At 34.4% G+C, this 23,413-nt stretch overlaps 1 protein-coding gene and 1 long non-coding RNA gene across 3 annotated transcripts in view; one reads left to right on the top strand and one right to left on the bottom strand.

Moving 5' to 3' along the window:
• Window positions 1-9,108, top strand: part of LOC145669236 (uncharacterized) — a 65,832-nt gene extending 56,724 nt beyond the window's left edge. The window contains exon 2 of the long non-coding RNA XR_014128172.1: window positions 8,325-9,108. This is a non-coding gene — a long non-coding RNA (uncharacterized LOC145669236). The remainder of the gene's footprint in view (window positions 1-8,324) is intronic.
• Window positions 1-23,413, bottom strand: part of Adar (Adenosine deaminase acting on RNA) — a 402,559-nt gene that overhangs the window by 368,049 nt on the left and 11,097 nt on the right. The window lies entirely within an intron of this gene.

Genomic DNA, 23,413 nt, shown 5'->3' with positions numbered 1-23,413 from the left:
TTAAGCTATTAAAATAAGCTTGTTCAGAAAACAATAAAGTCATTTTGCGGGCTATGTTGTAGAAATTGGCGGCATGGTTTATTGAAAATATGTAAATGACTTATTTCAATCTTTGGGAAATGAACATAATCCCGTCGACTAGCGCTTGCCTATTGTGTGAAGCTCGAAACTGTGTGAAGGCAGTGTTCTCCATATTGGCAATGTTAACCGATCTGTTCCTGAATGCTGCTCAAACGTATAATGTTATGAGTGTGATACTGGACTACATTGAATACAGAGTGGCTCAAAAGTAGGTATACAGATCTGCATTGATCAAGTATGACAGCTTAGTATATTAAGATAATTAAGTTTATTTGCTTCTGTTTCAAGCTTGAGGTATGAGTGAAAAGATATTAAGATCAAATAAAGAAACTAACACACTATTTGTGTGGATAACAATAAGTAAATGATATAAAATACCACGAGCCGGTCAGGACGACTGTATACCAACTTTTGGGCCACTCTGTATAATAAATCCAATAGCAAACATAGGGGACTTGAAAGTCGCTGGTATTATCATAGAAAATACAACAAGCAAGAGAGATACACGAAGTATTTCTTTACATATATGTGTGTAGGCCATGATTAATACTGGTCCGTATTAACCATGGGTCACTATGTCCGTAAATACTGGTCTCGAAGATAATATTTCATTCTTAGCAACAAGAACATGTCCCGTAAATCAATTTGAATCCTCAAAATCCCTTTCTGCACCAACTGCTTTGATTGCAAATTGGTTTGGATTATTTTTTAATTAAAGTATATCCACTAAACAGAAAATAACTAGCTTTTACGTATCTCAAAAAGAAATTCCCGAATTTACGCGAGACAAAAATTTGATTAAACCAGTCCATAGATTAAAGCAGTCATGCAGGGCCTTTAACACTAAACTCTCCGAAATTGAGAAATAACTAGACTGACATTTAAATCGATATGTTGAGATTTTCTTGGATATGTACAAGCTGAAAATTATGAACCCGTTGTTTGTAATATGATGCAGTTTTCAATTTACGGGCTTCAACAAGTAACTAAATATAAACTTTTAAAGTTCATATTTGAATTCCTTTTCTCAAAACTCGATGCATAACAAGGAGAACGATTTCATCAAGATATAGGTATTATCCCATTTGAGAAACGCGGCAGTAACAATGGACTGGAACTATACATATTGGTTATTCCTAGTCTAGCAGCAGAAAACCTCGAGAGAATAAACGAGCAAATAAAGTATTTTAAAGCGTATTTCTACAAAATTGAATATCATATGGCTTGCTAGCCAAAATTAGATAGGAAATATATGTTAACATGTACTTTACGTATAATGTATACTGCAGTGATGTAATGCTAATTTTTTAGGTGGGTATACGCTCCATCCCTTGTCACACACACACACACACACACACATTTTATATATATATCAGATGTTTGAATACTATTAATCTTTGCACTATTAAGATTTAAAGTTCAAAGTTCATAAGAAAGTTATGAAATATCCTTGCTTACAGGCAACTGACACTGGCTCTCTGCGCGTGTGGGTTTCATAACAAGCAGGATATGTATATAAAGTAAGAAGATAATTCTGAATGGAGAGCTATGTTTTGGAGAACAGCTACCGAACCACTTAACCTATCAACAGAGACTAAGAAAAAGATTACCAATAATGTTATAGATTAATTTAAGACCTTATTTAGCTCTCTGCGTTAAGTAGGTCAGGCTGTAAAAGTGGTTGTACTTGTATGACTGATAACTATAAGAAAAAATTAACTTGGACCAATGTTGTTTCCGCCACCTTGTTCATTCCTTTGGTCCTATCACTATGACACTTTCAAAGTACGTATTTAATGTACACAGAAATACACATATCTCGTTTGAGTTAAAATATTGAGTACATTTGCAGTAATTTAAGATTGAAGTTTTGAATTTTAACATTGTAAATCGGTCGCGAACCACAGCCTACTGGTGTTGTGATAATCAAGGCCATAACCAAGTAGAAATTAATCGCCCTCAATCTCTAGTTTGTCCGTCCTGTAGCTTACAACCTCTCTCTTACTCTCTCTCCCAAATTGTGTTTAGTTGTTGTTCTTTTGCTCGGAGAATGAATTTAGCTTTATTTTGTCGGATCATAATTGCATTAAAATAGAAAAAGTTTACTTTTAGTTTCGTTGCCGCACGACCGTTTTAGAATTGATAGATTCAGTGACCCAGTATCCTAAGTACCAACAGCAATAATGTCGAAATTAGTATCCGTATTAATACTAATATCGGCCTTATTGCTGTTGATACTTAGGCTTCTGTGTCAGTCAACTATTCAATTAAACCAATGACAGCTATGTTCCAATGAGCAAATAATTAATGACTTGAAGCGTTAATAGCTAAGTATAAAGAATGGACAAATAAACAATACAATAAAACGAAGACAAACTGTTTTCATCAACTACCACACCTAGAACTTAGAATTTTAGATACCTCGGAAAAGCAGAAATAAACTTAGGTTATACCACTGTCATAAGTTCAAATCTAGTTTTTGTTGCGATCTCCAGACACGAAGCTTTCTTTTGCTGCTTTTAATGCATTACGATGGTTCCGGGATTCCACCTTAAAATGCAGGACTGCAGAACAATATTTCATACAGTCACGGTGTTGAAAACTGACGCTGAACTTCAACAAATTCATATAAAGGGGCGGCTATTGAGGGAAGTCACATCGGGTCTATGCCAATTTTAAGACAAATTTAAACCGAATTAAGCATGTGCCAATTTTAAGACAAATTTAAACCGAATTAAGCATATGCCAATTTTAAGACAAATTTAAACCGAATTAAGCATATGACGCCTTTGGCGGCGTTATGATCGAATATTTTTCGTGTTTGCAATTTGGCGCGATAAGTTATTTTTTTCAATTAAATGTTTTTTTTTTTTTAATCAGAAGCGATTAAAAAAGAGCCGCTTTGACCAAACATCAAATAGGCACCTTGAAGAACATTTTCGAGGCCAATTTATGGTTGAATTAAGCCCTGATACCAGAGTCGAAGTTAGAGTCGGGTAGTATCAGTATATCCATCTAAAACTTTAGTACCATAATTTCTTTCAATTCGAGGTTTAGGTTTCCCGTCAGGAGCGATTTTTAAACATCACAAATGACTATCTTTCCGAGAGAAGTAGCTCAAGGTCGTGTGTTCGATTCCCGCTGCTAACTATCCTGACTGTGGTTTTCCTCAGTCCTACCAAGCATATACCGGGATAGTACCTACTAAACAGGTCCTGGCCGATACCTTTCCAAATCCTTTCTATTATAATTGTTGTTGTTAGATATGCAGTATAAAATGGCCCCTGAGGTGTATCTGGTGATTGTTAAATAAACAAAATAAAACGCACCCTGGGAAAAAAGGAAAAATAGATAAAGGCAAAAGAAAACTCACCTCCTAAAAATATTTCCTAAAAGAACCGGGTTCAGGTAGGTATCAAAAAAACAAAACAAAAAAAGAGAGAGAAATATTCGAAGGTGCACACAATCCTATGCAAAATTTTAATCTTCATATCTTGAAAACTATTTTTTTAAGTTTCCCTTAAGAAAAAAAATTCACACCCCTCCGTCCCCACTTGGCACCGCGAAGTTTACCATCCGGTTCTGAAACGCATCTGGGGTGCTCTTTGGTCCATGCTTGACTTGACCAATAAAAAAATGGGTTCAATATGTGTTATATGAGCTTAATAAGCGTTTAAACACAACGCTATTCCATGGTAGCAATTCGTACCGTAAATCTTCAAAGGGTTAAACACTACTAAGCAAATATTTTCTAAGTGACGGCTGTATCGAATGATCAAAGATTGCTGTGACATGCTTATACGCTACAAGTCTTTCCTGACTTTTGTTTTCTACCCCTTCCTCAATTTTCTTTTTTATCTGAATGAAAATGAAACAACGAAGAAAAGTGTTTATTTTCACCCGTCCCGTTTTTTGTTCAGTAGGTTGAAGAGAAACTACTACTGTACTAGTATCACCTGCTGAGTATTTATCGAAGTCAATCGCTGTTTTCATTGGTCAATTGCGGCTACAAATGAGCAGTACTATCCGAGGTTCGCTGTTGTATTTGGTGCTATTAGGAACGACGGTGAATGCTTCAAACTAGACCGACGATAGGTCATAATGTTTTGTTATTTTTGTGGAGGCCAACGATTTCTTGATGCAAATATATTAATTTAATTTCCTCTTAACTCTTACAGTGAAGACCACATTTTTTCGGTACCTCCTTTCGCGATTAGAAAGGCACTGGTTCCATCCCATATTGCCTTGCTCAAATTGTATCTAATCGACAGACTTTAAATTGAATTTGGAATTTGGAAGGTAGGGACAACGCATGTGACATCTTGAGGAAAAATCACTGCATGTTCAGAGCCCTGTTTTCCATTATAGAAGAGATTCTCAGAAAATTTCATTCCCATGCCCCGAAAATGCAAATATTTTAAAAGAATTTAGACATCATTCGCGGTTAATGAGATTTTTTGTTTTGAAATAAAGTACATGGAAAGCAGTTGTTGTTTGTTCCAATGAAGTGAGTATACTATTGATCGAATGTGGCGTATACCCGCGTACTTCCTAAATTTTAGGTGGCTATACGATAGTTGCCAAAACTTAAGAGGTGGGTATATGCCGTATACCTGCGTATACCCTCCATTACACACCTGATGTATAGTGGTCTGTCCAACAAAAACGAGACGTGATGGAACATTTCAGTTTTCACCATCGAATCAGTATCTGTTACTTAGTTAAAATCACATACTTTTATTTGAAGGACAAAAAAGAAGATAAAATTTGTTGTACAGTGTTACCATATCACTATAAGAAGGTAACGCAGTTACGAAAATTTTTGATTAGATCAGATAGGGACAAATTCACGTTTTAGGTCCTTTTGATCACTTATTATCGTTTCGGCAACATATATGTGGTAACGTTATATTTGTTCCTATTTTAGCAAAAGCATATAGGGTTCTTTGGTAGTCTAGTGAAAAGTGTGTTCGTTTCTGGCGCTCGTCATTACGGGCTATAACTCTCGTAAAAGTTATTCTATTTTCATTAAATTTAGCAAGTTTCTTCTTTGAAGCTCTGGAATCATACCTATTTGTTTGCGGCTGAATTTAGTGAAGGTTAAGAGGGGCAAAGCTCCACTCCCTGATATTGACCCATTTTTTTTTTGTGTGTGTGTGTGTGTGTGTGTGATGTAAATGGAATTCATTTTAAATTTCATATATTTAATGAACTTAGTGGGTATTTCAGAGAAACAATTCAAAACAACATACCGGGGAGTGTAGAGAGCGGAACCTTCACCCGCAAAAGTAATTTTTACTGCGATTTTAATTTGATAAAATTTATCTTTCTTTATATGATTACTATTACATATTTTAAAAGCACTGAGTTATTCTATTTCGGCAGTATAGAGGGCAAAGGTAAAAACTGACAGGGGATGAAAAGGACAAAGACCTCCCCCACCCATCCAATAGGGGTAAAAGAAATGGTTTTCAATTAATATTTTGAAAACTATTGGTCCTAGTGCGTTGGGACAAATTGTATTGATTAGTGATGAGTACAAGAGTCTTGGTCTTGCAGTTTTTGCAAGAGTCTTGCACAAGTACCGGCTCAATAGTAGAGCGTTCACCTTTGGCGCTGGGGTCCCTGGTTCGATCCCAGCTTGCACCATGTGAGCTTTTTTGGTGCATAGAGACCATGTACGTAGGTTTTCTCGGGGTTTTCCCGTTTCCTCCTACTTTTTTCATTCCACCATTTCATTCATTTCTCATCATTACCATCTCTCTTAGCCTCGGTGCATAATAGTGGCACGTAAAACTAGATACTACATCATTTCAAAACGTATTAGTGGTGTTCTTCTTCTAAAACTAAAGCAGGGTGTCTACTGGTCATGAAAGTAATGAAAGTCATGAAAAAGTCATATATTTTGCTTAGTGGTCATGAAAGTCATGAAAAAGTCCTTTATTTACCCAACTGGTCATGAAAATCTGAAATCTCAGAGTATATTTTTATACTTCATACTTTTATACCTCATACTGCATGTACTGAAACAGTTGTATCAGGTCAGTAATTGTGAGAATTTCCCCCACCAGTTAGTGCTAGCTAACTGGTACTTTACTGTCTTCCTAGCTGCTCCCCATTTCATCTTCTAGTCTCTGTAATATAGTAACAACTTTTTACTGTCCAACTTTGTGATCTGCTATTTCTTTACTTCTAAGAAATGTAAATTGTGTATTTTTGGGCCTTTAGACTTATGCAAATAATATTATTCGTTTGAGTTTGCAGATTTTAAACTTGATGATCTATTTTTTTTAAAACGAATTTCTTTTATAATTTGTTTTGTCTTTGGGCAGTTCTCTGAGTGCTTAATTTTAGACAAATTTCTGCTAGATGGATAATTATACTCAGAATTAAAACTTCAAATACAGTATAGAGTGATTAACTGGTAAGTGCAGGCCCGTATTTAGGTAAGTGCTGTTCTGTGCTCGAGCACAAGGGGGCAGAATTGTAGATTCTTTCTTTAAGATTCACAATAAGTGATATTTAAGACTAGCAACCCGCATAGTTCCGATGCACCACTGATGATAGGGGTTTATTATTACTAATGGTAAATTGTTATCGCCATGGTCATGAAAATTTGAACAAAAAGGTCATGAAAAGTCATGAAAAAGTCATGAATTTACTTTCTGGTATTCCAGTAGACACCCTGTAAAGAGAAATGTAGTATTGAACGTCGGTAATTCCGTACACCATACGTGTCGATTCTGGCTCCAAGGATCAAACATCCGTTAGAAATTTTTAGTGTGCGCTCAAAAAAATAATATTGAAATAATAATTTCATCACATTGACAAAAACTTGTGTATGAGACCGCAAGTTCGGTTTCATGGGCAGGTGCTTATACGTTGAATAATTGTTTATCAATATAACTTTTGGCCTCCTCAGGTATATGGCACACGAGGATTGAGCGATATAATATTATACAATAATAAATAATCCATATTAACAAGTGAGAGTGACTTTGTACAGTTATTTCAAATAACTTGGGAGTTTGATGCTGTGTTTTTTGTATTTCTAATATAGGTCAAAAGTATTTGTATAAGTTGAGTTTACACAAAAGACATGGATAGTTGAGTCGTTTTCAGTTTTTACTCAAGTTAAACTAAAATATTAAGAGGTTTGATTATAATCGTTATTTTAATTTTTCTCTTTTTTTGGCCAATATTGCTAACATATTATCAGCATAGCTATTCTGTCATTACTGGCAGGTCATTTGCTGCAGCTGAGAAGCTTCGATATACTGTGATCCTCAGCTAGTCTCTTCGTCTTGACGTAGCAATTTTCTGTTTTAATACCTTCCTTCAACTAGTCTCCTTTGCCCCCTCCCTCTCTTTCCTTCCACCATATTATTTAGCATGTCCCTCATAATAAAGTTCCTCCTCAGCCAATGTCCCAAGCAGTTCCTTTTCCTCCTCTTAATTACATCTAAAATTATTCTTTTCTCCCCTACTGCTACTATTTCTAATACCTTATTCGTTTTCCGTTCAACCCAGCTAATTCTCTCCTCTTATTGAAAGCCTCTAATATTTTTTTCATCGATTTTGCGTAAATAGCAATTTATGGTGTTTCAGTAATCTGTGCCGTTTTGATTTTCTTTCATGCGTCTTCCCAATTTGGGAACCAGAAGAGTACTGAATCTGTTAAAATATAAAAAGATTACGAAACGCTGTAATTTATCTTATAAGTAGTGAAGCGTGGGGACTCATTGAAAAAAAAAAAATAAATGTTATCACCTATGTTGTATACTATCTTCATACACGAAGGTAAACTATATTTCATTTAGAAACACATTATAGTTCCGTTACTATTGGCGCATTATAGAATTTATCCAGAGTAAAATTTACGTATGAAAAGCATAAGATTTCTTAAAAGCAAGACTTGCAACATATACTTTAATCGAGTGTCTACTAATATACTAGTACAAAACGTGAAAATCATATGTTGGTAGTGCTTTTGCTCCCCTCAAATGAAGTCTGAAATGACGCTTATGATACTAGAAGGTTCCCAGTACTACTAACGAATTACACAAGGTATTGCTCCATTTTACTGTGTTATGGCACGGCACCTTAATAGGAGGCCTAGTGGTGGTGGTAGTAGTACTGATAGTAGGAGTATAACATGGAGCATTCATATTTGCATTTTTCAGACTTTAATTACAAATATATTTTCAAGAAGCCTTATAATTTTTTACTGTTGTTTTTTTCAGCATTTCATCAACAAGCACTAGTGAAAAAGTTTCCGTACACCAGGAAAGAAACACTGCAATGTAGAATCAAATGAAACAATGGAAACTGAAGAAACAACTACAGATGTCAAATTTTGTAACGAGAACGACTCAGAAGCAAAAGCAAGAATTCGACCAACGAACAGCATGATTTATATACGCTACAAACTCAAGTTTCAGAAGTATACAAATGCTACATCCAGGATATTTACCACCATCAAATATAATGTAGCGTGTGATCTTTTAGACAATGTTTACATAAGTGAGAGGTGGTGATGTGTATTTATATGATACGATCGATATGTCTGGTAAATCACATACTTCAGAATATTTATATGATATCGCTGTAAGTGCTATCAAAAGTTGTGAACAAGAATTTAAGTGCTGTGTGCATCGTTTAGTAACAGATAATGCAGCAAATATGGCCAAAATGAGAAAAGTGTGAAGTGAATCACAAAATCTCGATGTTATTACCTATTGCTGTTCAGTTCATCTACTAGTACATTTGTTAATAAAAGATCTGGTAGTTGAAAGTGTGAGTGTGAAGGAACACGTGTTGTCCGTTGTGAAATATTTTAGAAATAATCATTTTGCATCCAGTAAATATCACGAAGAAGGGGGCAGTCTTTAACCATACCTTCAGAAATACTGTGAAACACTTTTGTTGACTGTTTGGCACTATATGTTAAAAACTGGGCCGTTTTAATGAAAATTTGTGAAGAACATCGTTCACAAATCGGTCCAATTATACTGTAATTAGACAGAAAGTAAGCAATTTAAATATAAAAATACAGACAGAAGACTTTATATATATATATATATATATATATATATATATATATATATATATATATATATATATATATATATATATATATATATATATATATCTTTTAAAACTAATATCTGTTGCTTTAGACCAAGTACAGAGAAACGGCGCAATAGCAGGTGCAGTGCATATATGGAAAAATATTAAGACTTATGCTACAAAATAAGGAGATAAAAAAGAAAATATGAAAGTAAATACGAACAAGCTTTAACTACAGCCCACTTCTTGACTTATATACTGGTTTCACGGTTTCAGAAGCACAATCTTACCTCAGAAGAATGTGATTCCGCTATGCAATTTGCTGAACAGTCATACAGTGGCATTTCATTTTTGCCTCAATTAATTAAATTTCAAGCTAAAGCGAAATCATTTTAAGTGTCATGTTTCGGATGAAGTATTGCTAAGTTTGTGTATTTTGAATGATGGAATTCACAAAAGAATTTTAAAAGATAATATTGTAGAAGCCTAACATATTAAGTTGATCTAGATTTAGTCCGGTATGATTCAACTGATATAAAATTTGACACTTTATAGTTATACAATCTGGCTGTTTTACAATTATATTTTTGCTTCTTATGATGATTATTTTTCATCATCGAAATAACAGAAAAGAAACTGATTTCACTCATTTTCACTTCAAATTAATTTATTTCGGAATTTGATTTAAATCAATTCACCCTGTTTTGTACATATAAATAACGACATACAAGTACAGAACCAGCGTTTTATCTTCTGGTATTTTTAGTACGCTTACATCGCACCTCAGGTCATGGGTATATTTCAGAATCTAATGTAAGCCTACAGTCGGTTTAAAGGATTTAACAAAGTCTGTAAAAGGAAACAAATGTATCGATATTTTGAGACCTTATACGCCTGATACAGGAGTAAATGCTACTTTATTCAGAACTTCTTTTTCTTGTACTAATAACTAATAAACTGTTTCGTATCAGTATACCGGAGACAAACTTCTTAACAAAATAATAATATCTTCCTCCTCGCACTTTCAACATGTTTGAACAGTATGAATATTTATCCAACCTTGTTTCCGCGCAAAATATGAATTCAATTCAATTCATGAAACGTTGCAATCTTAGTTTTTATCTTTTCTTTTGGTTTTAAACTTCAATTCAGGTTTTGTATTTTCAGGTGCAGACTAGGTCCCAGTCACTACAGTAATATTATTTTTTCTTCTCAACCGGTATCAAGTTATAAACTTTAAAGATGCAGCTCTAGACCTAGTCAACTACAGCTGATAACTTCTAAACAATAATTCCATGGTAAGAACTAACACTGACAGTACTAGTCTTACGATTCAAAATAGTTTTATTGTTGTACTATTGTTGCAGTTATCCAAACAACGAAAACTCAAACGATTCACTGAAATTTGAGAGAACACCGCGTTCACAACATGAACAGATTTCCCTTTATCACCGAAACTTCTTCGTTTTGGCTTCAGGACACAGTAATAAATGATTTTCGCGTTATGGATGGGAAAAGAGATATTAAACGAACTACTATTTCATTAATTGCACTGAAATTTTGTAGGGAAAAAAAAGTACATAATTTCTTAGGAAAAAGTTGAAAAAAAAAACTTCCGAGAAAAGCATTTACATTTCTTTTTTCAATATGCCATTTTATCCCGAGCTCTTAGATTTTTATCCACACCTTAAGAAAATTCAGACACTGCAATACAAACCAAACAAAACCAAACTAAAACTAATGCTGCTGAATCCCTGACCATAACTACAGTATATAGTTCCAGTTGGAATGTGGAAAGCTTACCAATGTGCAGTCGAACAACAACAATTATTAATTCGCCACGTGTACTCTTAGGAAAGTTCTATCATTAAACAACGAGAAAAAATTCTTAGTTGAAAATTATTTACCGTCACCAGCTGCCTTTATTCTTCGCATGATGAATGGATTGTTCAATCAAGTTCTATAATACATTTCCAGTAACTCACCCTTACCACTTGCATGATAACGTGGAATATCTGACTGCTTGCTTCAATCGTGAATCAATTTTTATGCATAGAAGAAAATCCTGCACTCATAAAATAATTTTTTTTATTATTTATCGTAATATGTACTTATTTCTTTGAAACCATAAACATCAACCTAAGGGATGTATTGTTATTAAATTAAAGCTCATCCTTCACACTTCCGAAGCAAACGATTAGAAAAGTTTACCTTCGTATACTTTATTTTCTTCCCCCAACAGACACTATCTTTAAGAAGATACTTTTATAAATCGTATGCGAAGGACTGCGCACTACAGTGAATTTAGAGCTAAGTTGCCACTCTCAAAAGGGTCTGACAACACTGATCAAAATAGAGTATTTACATGAAAAGTGTCCTAGAAATAGTTTCAGTAATCACAATGGCGAAAGCTGATTTGAAATTAACTTGACATTAATTCCAAGCGTCGATTCAACGGCTAAACAAGGAACATGAAATTACTTGTATCAGCGCTCGAAAAACAACGCATTCCAGAGTTGAAATATTCTCCATTCGGTTCTCCCGGAGAAGGATGACTTTGAGCAGGCCACGTAACAAGAGATACCGTAAACTAGACGAAATTAGTGTAAAATATTGAAAACAAGAATAAGAAAAGTACATACTGAATTACAAAGAGAGTAGAAAAATTTAGTTTCCATACGAATGTGTGAAGTTAAATGGAAAGATAGTATGAAAGTTCGAACTGGAAATTATAGAATGTATAGAATGTTTAATTCCAGAAATAAGAAAAGTGCTTTTAATGGTGTAGGTGTTATTCGAAGACAGCGACTGAAAAAGAAAATAACGGAAGTGGAAATTCTTAATGAAAGGATTATGATGGTCACAGTTAATGGAAAAATAAAGATCTCACAGTAGTACAAATATATGCACCGACCAGTGCGCAATCGTTAGGAGAAACGTAAGAAAATTATAAAAATTAGAAGAGATCAAACACAAAGAAAAAAGCGGACGTCAGTATTTAGATATGTAATAGGAGAAAATGCGCTGTTGTGGCAGAAAGAACTAAAAAAAAAAAAAAAAAAATTTATATGTATTTTGTGGACAGAACTCACTAGAAATACATTATGAGAAGTAACAAAATAGAATGTCATGATAGAGAAATCGTTTCACGCAAATATTTTTGCTGGGGCACAGATCTCTAACTCCAATCTGTTGCTGGCCAAAGATGAACTCAGTTTTAAAATGTAGCAGATGAAAGTAAGATACAAAAAGTTATATACTGAAAAGTTGAAACACAGGAAATAAATAAATTTTAAAAAAATACTGATTCATTCGGAAATTCAAAGAGAAGTAAATAAATTCATAATAAGTAGGCACTGTGACCAAAGAGTGGTAGCAGCAGTTCAAGCTTTGTGTAAAACAAAACTTAATGTAATGAAATCAGGGCAGAGCCAAGAAGCCGTTGGTTACTGAAGCAAGCATGAGAGTTATGAGCAAGGAAAACGTATACAGAGGAACAGAAAGCTGAACAGACTCGAGTCCCGTTTAACCAAATTTGATGGGACCGATGGTATTTCAGTTAACCCAGAATGGTTTATATATATATAAAACATACAGTACTTTATATCTGATATCAGCGTTCAAGCTATTATAGACAACACAGGATGCCTTTAAAACTGAGCATTTGAATTGAATATTCCTAAACTAAAGCCGTATGAATAAAATAATAAAGCTTAATTCGGCTTGTAAAAAAAAATGATATTTTCTTTTGGCATTTCTTTGGTATAGGCTATTTTTTTTTTAGCGATTTGCTTTACCTGCAAATTCGGTTCAACGAGACTGCAGTGTAATTGATTACGAAGAAAAACCGACAGAAGCTAAGGACGCACAAGTAAATGAGGGAGAGAAATTGCATATACAGAGTGGAAGAACATGAACAAATGTATATGAAAGTTAAAGAAAATGAACCAGAAAATAGAGATGTAAGAAATATAGCACAGAACTATATAACAGTACAAACTGTGTTAATGATGGAAAAAAAAAAAACGTAAATAAAGGCAATAAGTACGATATTATAGAACAAACTCAAACAAGCATATCGTAATGTTAGCAACGGAAAAGCAACTGGGGATTTATTGAGTTAATTAAGAACGTTGAGATTGAAAGTACTGCTTCGTGCATGATATGAAATGTGTAAAACGGAAGAATGGTCAAATTATTTTTATCATTGGAAGGAAAACTAAATAAAAAAAAAAAGTGCTTGGAGTACAAAACAATTAATGTTAACACTATATGCAGTGAATATTGTGTTTCAAATATTTTAAATACGAAACTGCTCTGTAAACTCAGGAAACAAATAATTGATCGTAAGTTAGAAACATCTATTTGGTCTAGGAATTAATTCGTACGGTTGGTACGCACACATTGAAGCTGTAGTACAAACACAAAATACATAAATACCTTAAGAAAAATATTGTCCATCGCTAGCCACCACTTTCGCCCATCTGTCAGGCAATGTACGGATTCCGTGGCGAAAGAAGTCCTCATCCTTGGGAGCGATCCAGTCAGAGACCCATGTTTCGATATCTTCTGGAGAAGTAAACCGCTGTCCAATCAAATCGTTGTTCATGCAATCGAACAAGTAGTAGTGCGAAGGAGCAACGTCTGGTGAATACGGCGGGTGGGGTAAAACTTCCCATCCGACATTTTCTAAATAGGTTTTGACCGGTTTTGCGACATGTGGGCGAGCGTTATCATGTTGAACAATAAGTTTATCATGTCTGTTCTCCCATTCTGGTCGTGTTCTGGCCAGAGCTTGCTTCAAACGCATTAATTGTCGTCGATAACGTTCTCCATTCATAGTTTCACCCGGTTGCAGCAGCTCATAGTACACCACACCTTTCATATCCCACCATATGCACAGCATAACCTTTGCACAGTGAATATCTCGTTTTGGTTGTGATGGACCTGGTTCACCTGGTTTCACCCAGGCCTTTTTTCGTTTAGGGTTCTCGTAATGAATCCACTTCTCATCACCCGTCATAATTCGATGCAGAAACCCCTTTCTGCTCTGTCGTTGAAGCAGCAATTCGCAAATGGTTTTTCGTCTTGCAACGTCTCTGTCTTTCAATTCATGTGGATCCCAATGTGACATCTTTTGAATCATTCCCATGGCTTTCAAGCGTTTGGAGACTGTTGTTTGATCAACGCCTAATGCTGCTGCAAGTTGTTCCTGCGTTTGACACGAATCCTGCTCGAGCAATGCTGTCAATTCTTCGTCTTGAAAGTTTTTTGGCTGTCCAGCTCGCTCTTGGTCTGCCAAGCCGAAATCACCACTTTTAAACCGTGCAAACCACTTCTGACACGTTCGCTCAGCTAGAGCATGGTCACCATACACTTCCACCAAAATACGATGACTTTCAGTCGCACTTTTCTGCATGTTAAAGTAATGCAGCAGGACACCCCGCAAAAACACTTCATCAGGCACAAATTGCGCCATGTTCACTTAACTACAAACTGGTGTTGTTGACGCTTTAATCCACTGCCCTATACTACGAACGATACGCGATGACAGGGGTTTGCAACACATGTGTGGATACACGGAACTGTGGGACGCTCCGTTCGTTGCGCCATCTCTTGTCCACCCGCACGAATTAATTCCTAGACCAAATACATAACGTAAAATTTAAAGCAGCGTTAAGTTTCTTTCTACTACACTGAGGATCACAATAGCTCGTTGAAACCGTTTGTAGTTCTCCACACTGTTACAGGACGCTCAAGCAATAATGGAAAGTTTTATAAATAGAAAAAGAAAAAAAGGCTGATCAGGGCATTTGAGAATAAATTAACATAATAGAGCTGCGATAGAAAGCATGACAGAAGGGAATAAGAGAAAACGAGACGATGATGACTAGGGACTGAAAAGATGAGTAAAGGATCGTAATGCATAGAAGCCCCTAACTAATACGAAGTGACATGTCAGTGATGGGAAATACTTAAATAAGATATTATCAAATTTGTGCAGAAAGCAATACAGCATGCCAATATTGCAACCAGAACAACCAACTAAATCAAAAGAAGAAAAACATATTTATCTGAATATTTTGACGAGAATATTTGTTTCTGTACCTCATAGACATAACTGCTAAAGAACGAACACATACTGACAAGGAACAGACATGAACCTGTCATCCGGATTCGATAAACATAGCAAACATATATGTTCATGCACAAAAAAATAGGTGCCATGGACAACGGAGTAAGTCCCTGGGGCCCATTAATCCTATTAGCATAAAGAAAATCGTAGACTCGCAGTGAAATGGCTATTACATCAACTTGTCCATTAAAAAGTCATGGTTTATAGTTCATTCTTTTCAGAATGAAACAAGCTTTCCAGAGGTGCTATGTATTTGGACCTATAACGTATCTGAACAGGGAAAACTGGGAGAATGTTGGGAATATTCCCTCCAGAAATTCCTCCCATCAACTTTGAACCCCTCTGGAGTGGCCTCGGGTAAAAGCATACAATCCAAGGTACGAGGGGAAAGACTGTATTGGTACACCGACATCTGAATCACATCCACACATGCACAAGGCCCAACGTAAGGCTTAAGCGAAGCATTATATATATATAAGCTTCAATTTTTAAAATTAGCCTTGAAGAAATATAGGCTATATATAAAATGTGAAAGGAATTTTTGTTTAATTATCTGTCTTACAATAATATGTTACTAAAAACGAGGTTAATGGTATGAAAATAGCGCAACAGACAGTTCAAGTTTTGTCCATATAAATCTTATTACACAAGAAGCTAGAAGGACATTTTAAAATGAAAATGAACCATTATTCTAATACTTACGAGCACTGCAATAACTATTAGGGTTCAGAGGAACTTACAAATAGAAAAGAAAGTTTTTGATATGGTTTCCTGCACCTAAGGTACTTAAAAATATATATATATTAAAGTGAATACGGTTTATGCAACATTGGTCAAAATTCCAAACCACAGTATAAGAAGTAGTACAATTTTGGTCCCGCTACACTGAAATGTGAAATTTTAAGAAGATTGACTTATTTCTTCATTTGACTGATTGTTTTAGTGTATTGACTAACAAAATTCCAATTGATGTAATTTTAAAAATGATTTCTTTTAGCTTATTCTTTATTTGCCTGTTTGTTTTTAAACATATTGAGTCTAAAAACTTAGAATATTGTAATAGGGCGACAAGAAACTTATTCCCCTTTACCTGACTTCATTTTCCATTATATGTTGTTAGTTACATCTCTCTATCTCTTTTATTTTTTCTTTTCCATTTATAATAATACCGTATATGTTTATACTACGATACACTATACAGTGCAGTATCTTTGCTCGCAGCTGATTGTGACACTATAAAATTATTATTATTATTATTATTATTATTATTATTATTATTATTATTATTATTGTCATCCCGTTTCTTTGTATAGCACAGGATGCCAGCCACCTTTTGACAATAAAGCAAGAATATCTATGATCATATGTAATCACTTGATATATTCGGATAATTTTCCCGCAAGTTAAGCGTGTATGTTTCCTAGCAATGGTCAAACAGTGTAAATGATTGCATATTTAGTTTTATTTGCTATTGCACTTTCATTTCAATTCCAGGAAATACTTGATCACTTTTTAAAAAATGAAGAAAGATAGGAAAAAAAGAGAAGATAATAAGATTTCTCTGCACAATTATCTGTCATTTATACAATAGTATATAATCTTTTATGAAATCTTGTAGCCAAGACGACCTACACTTCTGTTCTTCATTGCCACGAAATGCGATTTCCAATAATTTATTTCGTCATATCCTAGCCATCAACAATCAACAGCACTTTAAAAATACTGCCTTGATTTGAATAAAAGTCAGATATATGAATCTTGTTTTGAGAGTATTAATTCATATTTAACACCTTAAGATCTGAATGCTAACAAAATCATGTGTGCTAAATAAAGGCGTTAAAAATGTAATTAGAAGGAGAAAACATGTATTTTTAAAAAAGAAAGGTACTTACTTGATATGTTCTGAATTGATATTATATATATATATATATATATATATATATATATATATATGTATATATATATATATATGGGTGATTCCACGAAAAAGGGAAATTTTCACTTGGAAAATTTTTGTTCCGTTGATGGTCGCCTATTTCGATAAAAATATCACATGCACTTACTACTACTAAGTCCATGTTAATTAGGTGTTCAGCAGAGCTGAATCGTTATTGGTGTAGTAAATAAAAAATAATAAACTTTTCAGCACCCACGGAGTTGAGACCATAGGTCACGGAGTTGAGATTAGTTAACACGGAGTTGAAAAGGTGCTGTGGAGTTGAGAAACATGATACATTTGGGTGATAAGTTTTGGTTTATAAGTGATTAAGCTTATAATTTACATAAAAATTTAAATAATTTTCCAATAGTTTTTGTAAGTTAGAATTATTCTCCTTATGTTGAATAAAATTCTAACAAACTAGATGACACGTAATTTGTTATACAAAAATACTCCAGAAAATACTGCAAACATATGAAAATATATCTAATGAAGGTTCCAAAATTGAGTATATATATATATACATGAATATGTGACGTAAATAAGAAAAAAAGAAATACACATACACTTATCGAATATTGAAAAATTATTGCGCTTTCAATATGTTGACTATCATATGGAGAGGACAAACTTTTCACATAAGCTTACGAAACAGATGAAGTAGTCATTAAACCTGTCTATTGTCTACTTCATTTGTTTTCTGAGCTTATGTAAACCGTCTGTCTTCTCTGTGTGATCAAGTCAACACGTCGAAAGTGCAATACCGTTGGTGTTAGGAATTACCGTGCAGTTGGTGTTAGGAATTACCTCCCAAACGTTGTCGGTATTGTTTTGAAACGCCCTGTATAATGCACACTAAATGACAGTGTAAGGCACTCATCATTTCTGTTTTCTTTGGATAATTCGATGTTCTTTGTTAAGTAGCCCTCATTTTCCACTCCAATGAAGGAAATGTCTTGAGGAAACAGGGAGGGGCTGTTCTAGTCTACACAGAATGACAACTGCCAACGCTTTTTAAACGTCAGGTTTAGTAGGCCAGGAGAAATTCCTCCCGATCCGCGTCATAAAATTGACTGTCCGTACATTACATTGCTCTCAGACTCTTCGACAATCCCTGAAAAGAAAACAATTAGCTGATCATAAGATTGAGACGTCAATAAGTTAAAAATAGATACCATCCATCTTGACTTGACTGAAGTTTTACCTCCGGTTACCTTACAGCACCAAATCTGAACTTCCGCGAAACACTCCTTAAATGGGCTAGGACCCACCAGCCGGCCTTTGAGTGTGAATGACACGTGGTCAGCGTGTCGGCTCCTACGACCATTGCGATGGTCTGCGCGATCAGGTTTCAGAACATCTCTACTCAAATGAGTTTTTCAATTGCCTTACTGTGCGAAGTAAACACCATTAATTTTTGAGCTTCCACCGGGAAACAAACCCGGAACCACGCACGAAAGGCGAGCATACTAGTCACTAGACCATGAACGAGCTTTATTTCTATCAATATATTGAAAGAACTAATATTTGGAAGAGCATGAGCATAACAAACACTATAGGATTATCAACTACGTGAACTTGTCTCAACACCGTGGATTCCTTAGTTTTCAGATGGACATGGAGTTGAGAAAATAGAATATAATTTATCTTTACCGGCCCACATTTTAACCAGTACATGTGAGTAATTGTGTACGAATTTCCTACCTTAAGGCGCAGGTTCCTCAAGGGAAAGAAGGTATATACCATACAAATACATTCAGTAATAAATACCATGGTGTTGAGTATCAATTAATATACGCACCTGCTTTCCACACACAAAAATATTTTTCCTATAGCTTTTAACACATGCACACAACTTTTTCTGTTCTTCAGTTAAACATATCTGCCTTGTCTTCTTGTGGGTGTCGTCAATGTGGACGACCATGCTATCTGTTGAGAGCAATGACAATTTTTTTTTTTTTTCATGCCATGGAGTTGAGACCAAATAGATGTGACAGAAGCGACGCATAGTCAAGCTTTCGAAAATAATCGTTATAAAGGTTTACTTTCCACAAAACCGAAACATTGAAATGTTCTCTTCCATTTAATTACCATTAAATGATGTTTGATTTGCGACTTCAGTTGTAATTTATTGAGTAAAATCAGTCAACTGTAGTCTGTGACAGCCCACGGTGTTGAGAAATTGGGTAATAATTAATTTTTTACGTATGTTTCGTGTTATATTTGCAAACTGTTATACATGGCATACCTACTTTGTGACGGTTACTACCAAACAAAATAAAAATGAGATGATTCTTTTTAGTAGTAGTTTGAAGAAATGCCCGTGACAGAAAATTTCCCTTTTTCGTGGAATCACCCATATATATATATATATATATATATAGGCAATGAGATGAAATATAATTGTTGCTACCTTGGAACATACAAAGTATCTTGCATGTTAAAACTGTTTTAATGCATTGAACAAAGGCACTACGCGACGTCACTAAACAACATAGAAATATTACAACGCAACTACAAAAATAAGAAGTAGAAGAAACTTAATATTACGAACATTGACAATTACTAAATCTCTGACTAATTTGATATATGGGTTCAGACTGGAAAAGAATATTAAAATTATTTAAAAAAAAAAAAAAAAAAAACGGAAGATGGTAACAAGCATTTTCATAAAGAAGTAGTTCTTTTCAGTTATTCCAACATGCAGATGTGAATAAGTGGGAAAAGAGGTTTTAATGTAACTAAGACTGAAACTGTGCAGTAACGTTGGTAAAACAAATGTGTTTGAACATTCATGCATTGCTTTTTACCGTTATTAGTTACACTTTCGTAAATAATGCTTACAATTCGTTTTTCAAGGACAGAAACTCAAAAGTGAAAGGTTGTCCAAACAGCACAAAAAGTGTGCTTAATGTTTTGTCAAATTCTTAATTTTGGAGTTTTAAGAATGTTCCTCTCGAGGATGAATATTCAAGAAAAGATGTAGCAGCAAAAGAAGGGTTACTTGGAAGACCTCAGAGAATATCGAAATAATACATAAGAACAAATATTCTTTCCGTATACACGAAAAAGTGGTTGTATGTTTTATTATTGTAAACGGGAAATAAAAATTATGAGAAAGGAAGTTAGTAACAGATGCTGTATAACATTTATTTCTACACTGACCATCACATCTCACAATTCTTCACGAACGGAAGAAATAAACTGCCTGTGAGAAAGAGAGTTCTTACTCAACTGAAGTCGCGTACTCCAAGTAATTAATTGCTAGCGAATTTAACTTCGCTGCTGCAAATCTATCAAATAGAGGCTGGAAAGCCACATGCCATTATTCTACAAAATCTAAACCCAACCATTACAATAAAGTACTTACGACCATAAGTAAAAGGAAACATCATAATATATAATAATTAGAGACCGGATATTTAGGCATTAAAAACCTGGAAAATAAGCAGGCAAATAGGCACTTAAAATTTAAAAACTAGGCAGTAAAATAGGCACTAAAATGTAACTTGTAATAATGAGGATAACTCAATACAATTAAAATATAAAGTCACAGATAATGTTTAAAGAATATAGTAACATACCTGTTTGTTACTATCTTGTTTTACTGTATATATATAAACGAAGCTTGACATGTATTCCATGCATATTTGGTAAATACATTCTCTACAGCACTTTATCACTACACATAGCAGTCCAAATTTTATACACTTATCAGTACACATAGCAGGCTAAAGTTTTACGACATGTTATCACTACAAAGAACACCTATACTTCTCGGAAGAGGCAGAAAGTACTTCTTGAAATACTAAATTATATACTTTCCCTCAGTAAAGTATCTTGTGCAGATTTTATTCTTCTGCACAAAAAAGATTAAAATTAATTCAAAGAACCAAGACAGATTCAAGAATAAAACAAGGAAAAGGCTGAAAAAGAATATTATCTTTTGCAATAAGGGTAAAAGGAATAAATAAATAAATAAAGAGGCTTACGGTGTGCCAAAAGTGATAAAAGTTTTGAAAGAAGAAAAATCAAATAAAAAATTTAAATGCTACGCAAGAAAAAAAAGTTAGGTTTGCTGGTTGTAGATAATCAAAGAGAAGGTTAAATTATGATACATGTTTACATGTAAGTGCACTCAGAACGCTGAGATGTTATAGAAATCGTCAGTATACAGTTATTGTTTGGTTCCAAACTTCATAAGTTAAGACAACAAATCTATAATAGGATTCCCGTTGAGAATTCAAGAGTATGAGATTTCCTTTTACTGTCGAAATATAACTTAAAAACTAAATGTTATATACATCCATACGCAATATTATATATATATACCGGGTGCACCATTTATAATGTCCCACCTTTATAACAGAGGAACTAAGAGAGTGAGAGAAGCGAAACTTTGTACAAAGCAACTACAGGAAGGGGGACATCTATCCATGTATTGGGTAACATCACTAGGTGAACAGTGTTGCCAACCCAATATAAAGTTATGATTTTTTAAATAGAATGACCTAAATTTAGTATCATAATTCGAATCAGCAATGAAAACAAAGACGAAAGAGATGACACTCGCAGATCAGTGTTGCATACTTTTTGAGAAATATTGTAAAACATATGTCAAATTTAAACGCCTTTAACACACACAAGGAATGAAGTAGTAACTATTTGTGCACATTAAATGAAATACTGGGAAGAACTCTTTAAAATGACTTCAAGTTTAGAAGGATCAGTTAAACAGTGTTGCCACAACAGAAGAGAGAAAAATTGAGTTTGGAAATAGTGCAATAACTTGGAAAAGGTCCCTAGTACAGTATAGGTTTAAATGCATAGAGGAAATCAGTATGTCATAAGGAGCATTGTCACGTTTATTTGAGATCGATAAGTCAAGTACTTACCAAGATATTCGGTACTCTGTAAAAGCTGAGAATTTTGTGCTGTACAAGATGGTAACGCTGTTTCAAAATTCCCTTTTTTCCCTCTGCCTTGGTGAAATATTAAAGTACTAATCTGTGACACAAGTTATATTCTGTGACATGCTGAATTAAAGCAAAATATTTAAAATAAGGAAACAGAATATTTTTTCTGTTTCATGAATTTTGTAATGTATGTTACAAATAATTGTTTCTTGATCATCATAAACATATATTTCTTTAATTTAATTTCTTTCTCCTGAATATAAGTTGGAAAAGACAATAAAACGTAGATATTAGTAGTTGTAAAATTTGAATTGAAAATGCATAGGCTAAGTTCTGTTAAATGGTAGCAAAATTTTTCAGATCATCCAATATTTATACGTACTGGCCAATTTAGGGGACCATACACAACTTATTTTGTATTTCATTCACCAACGAGATTAACTACAAATAATGTATAAATTGCTTTTAAGAAGTGAGTTGCATTTATGGATTCATAGGTGCCGATTCCCTTATGAGGACCCAAACATTACGAGTAAAAGTAGAGCACGAAGAAATATGTTATAAAAGCTATAATGGAACAAACACCAAACAACCCCTGTTAGATGTCCATTAAAAACAGGAAATGTATCTGATCGGAAACGGAGAACCTCGTGGGTCCATGAACGGTTGGATCCGTAGTGAGTTGACGAGTAAACGAATAGAGTGTAAAAAAAAAATCAAATCTATGCTGGATGGCCACAAAAAACAAGGTAGTAGTTAACCAAGTCAGGGCTGGGCCAAAGTAGTGGAAAATCAAGGTGTCTATAGGGACCAGGCGCGTTAGCAAACGTGGGTATGCTTGTAAACAAAATAGTGTAAACATACTGTGTAAAGAATATTACATAGTTCTTCTGCAAATTATATACGACATCGTATTACTTAGCGCAGCGTAACTTTCTGTATAACGTCCCACGTTTATGCCATTTAGGCTAAGGGAGACAATGATTAAGGCAAGTGACTGATGATAGAAGAATTAATGGGATGAGAATGTGAGAGAAAGCGAGAGACCCGACAACCCCAAGGACATGATGTTATCCACCGTAAACTTACTGGATCGGAAATCGTATCAGGGACCCCACGCACCAGAGGTAAGTGCTGTACCACTGAGCAACCGTGCCCTCGCAGTTTAACTTTAAGAAGGCTTAATCACAGCATTTTCCTATTATAATTCAATCAAAATCTTTTGTTTTTTGTACAATGGTTTACAATAATTGAATACAGAATTATGATTTA

This window comes from Thermobia domestica, chromosome 13, assembly GCF_964235325.1.
Source record: "Thermobia domestica chromosome 13, izTheDome1.hap1.1, whole genome shotgun sequence".
NCBI lineage: Eukaryota > Metazoa > Arthropoda > Insecta > Zygentoma > Lepismatidae > Thermobia > Thermobia domestica.
The sequence above is the reverse complement of the archived record's forward strand: the minus strand, read 5'-3'. Positions and strand labels throughout refer to the sequence as shown.